Below are 2,231 nucleotides of genomic sequence, written 5' to 3' on the forward strand. Positions count from 1 at the left end.
GAGGCAAGTGTGTGTTTGTGTGTGTGTGTGTGTGTGTGTGTGAGTGTGTGTGTGAGTGAGTGAGCGAACGAATGTCAGTATGCAAGTGTGTGTGTGTTTGCATGTGGGCATGTGGGTGTTCGTGAGAGTGAGTTTACAAGAGTAAATCTGTGTGAGTGTGCGAAAGTGAGTCTGAGCATGAGTGAGTGAGTGAGTGTGTGAGTGATTCTGTGTGTACGAGAGTGAGTTTGTGTGTACGAGTGTCGCACAAACACTCGTCAGCCATGTGTCGTGGCTTGGCAAGGCAAGTATGTGTTTGTGTGTGTGTGTGTGTGTGTGTGAGTGTGTGTGTGAGTGAGTGAGCGAACGAATGTCAGTATGCAAGTGTGTGTGTGTTTTTAAGCATGCATGTGGGTGTTCGTGAGAGTGAGTTTACAAGAGTAAATCTGTGTGAGTGTGCGAAAGTGAGTCTGAGCATGTGAGAGTGAGTGAGTGTGTGAGTGATTCTGTGTGTACGAGAGTGAGTTTGTGTGTACGAGTGTGAGTCTGTGAGTGAGTCTGTGTGTACGAGAGTGAGCCTGTGCGAGTGTGCAAGAGTGAGTCTGTGTGAGTGTGCGAGAGTGAGTCTGTGTACGAGTGTGTGTCTGTGTGAGTGTGCGAGAGTGAGTCTGTGTACGAGTGTGTCTGTGTGTGTGTGCGTCTGTGTGAGTGTGCGAGAGTGAGTCTGTGAGTGTGCGAGAGTGAGTCTGTGAGTGTGCGAGAGTGAGTCTGTGAGTGTGCGAGAGTGAGTCTGTGAGTGTGCGAGAGTGAGTCTGTGTGTACGAGAGTGAGTCTGTGTGAGTGTGTGTCTGTGTGAGTGTGCGAGTGTGAGCCTGTGTGAGTGTGCAAGAGTGAGCCTGTGTGAGTGTGCAAGAGTGAGCATGTGTGAGTGTGCAAGAGTGAGTCTGTGTGAGTGTGCAAGAGTGAGTCTGTGTGAGTGTGCAAGAGTGAGTCTGTGTACGAGTGTGTGTCTGTGTGAGTGTGCGAGAGTGAGTCTGTGTGAGAGTGTGTCTGTGTGAGTGTGCGTCTGTGTGAGTGTGCGAGAGTGAGTCTGTGTGTACGAGAGTGAGTCTGTGTGAGTGTGTGTCTGTGTGAGTGTGCGAGTGTGAGCCTGTGTGAGTGTGCAAGAGTGAGCCTGTGTGAGTGTGCAAGAGTGAGCATGTGTGAGTGTGCAAGAGTGAGTCTGTGTGAGTGTGCAAGAGTGAGTCTGTGTGAGTGTGCGAGAGTGAGTCTGTGTACGAGTGTGTGTCTGTGTGAGTGTGCGAGTGTGAGCCTGTGTGAGTGTGCAAGAGTGAGCCTGTGTGAGGGTGCAAGAGTGAGCATGTGTGAGTGTGCAAGAGTGAGTCTGTGTGAGTGTGCAAGAGTGAGTCTGTGTGAGTGTGCAAGAGTGAGTCTGTGTGAGTGTGCAAGAGTGAGTCTGTGTGAGTGTGCGAGAGTGAGTCTGTGTACGAGTGTGTGTCTGTGTGAGTGTGCGAGTGTGAGCCTGTGTGAGTGTGCAAGAGTGAGCCTGTGTGAGTGTGCAAGAGTGAGCATGTGTGAGTGTGCAAGAGTGAGTCTGTGTGTGTTCGTGTGTGTCTGTGTGAGTGTGCATGTGTGTGAGTGTGCATCTGTGTGAGTGTGCGAGAGTGAGTCTGTGAGTGTGCGAGAGTGAGTCTGTGTGAGTGTCGAGAGTGAGTCTGTGTGAGTGTGAGTCTGTATGAGTGCACAAGAGTGAGTCTGTGTGAGTGCGCGAGAGTGAGTCTGTGTGAGTGCGCGAGAGTGAGTCTGTGTGAGTGAGTCTGTGTACGAGAGTGAGTCTATGTGAGTGTGTGAGAGTGAGTCTATGTGTACGAGAGTGAGTCTGTGTGTACGAGAGTGAGTCTGAGTAGTGTGCGAGAGTGAGTCTGTGTGTACGAGAGTGAGTCTGTGTGAGTGTGAGTCTGTGTGAGTGTGCAAGATTGTGAGTTTATGTGAGTGTGCAAGAGAGCGAGAGTAAGTGTGAGTGTGTGTACCTGTGGACATGAAGAAAGGGATCCGGAACTTTCCACTGAGGACTCGAGCACGGAGGTTCTGTAAAGTGCTTCCATCAAACGGTAAAGCGCCACAGACCAGAACGTACAACACCACACCCAAACTCTACAGAGAGAGAGAGAGAGAGAGAGAGAGAGAGAGAGAGAGAGAGAGAGAGAGAGAGAGTCTCTCACACACTCACGCTCCATACTGGAGCAGATACA

At 50.7% G+C, this 2,231-nt stretch overlaps 1 protein-coding gene across 1 annotated transcript in view; it reads right to left on the reverse strand.

Moving 5' to 3' along the window:
* The window catches only part of LOC107557633 (serine/threonine-protein kinase SIK3 homolog), a 60,131-nt gene that overhangs the window by 29,668 nt on the left and 28,232 nt on the right, over positions 1 to 2,231 (reverse strand). The window lies entirely within an intron of this gene.

Source organism: Sinocyclocheilus grahami, unplaced genomic scaffold (genome assembly GCF_001515645.1).
Source record: "Sinocyclocheilus grahami isolate Dianchi unplaced genomic scaffold, SAMN03320097.WGS_v1.1 scaffold613.1, whole genome shotgun sequence".
Lineage (NCBI taxonomy): Eukaryota > Metazoa > Chordata > Actinopteri > Cypriniformes > Cyprinidae > Sinocyclocheilus > Sinocyclocheilus grahami.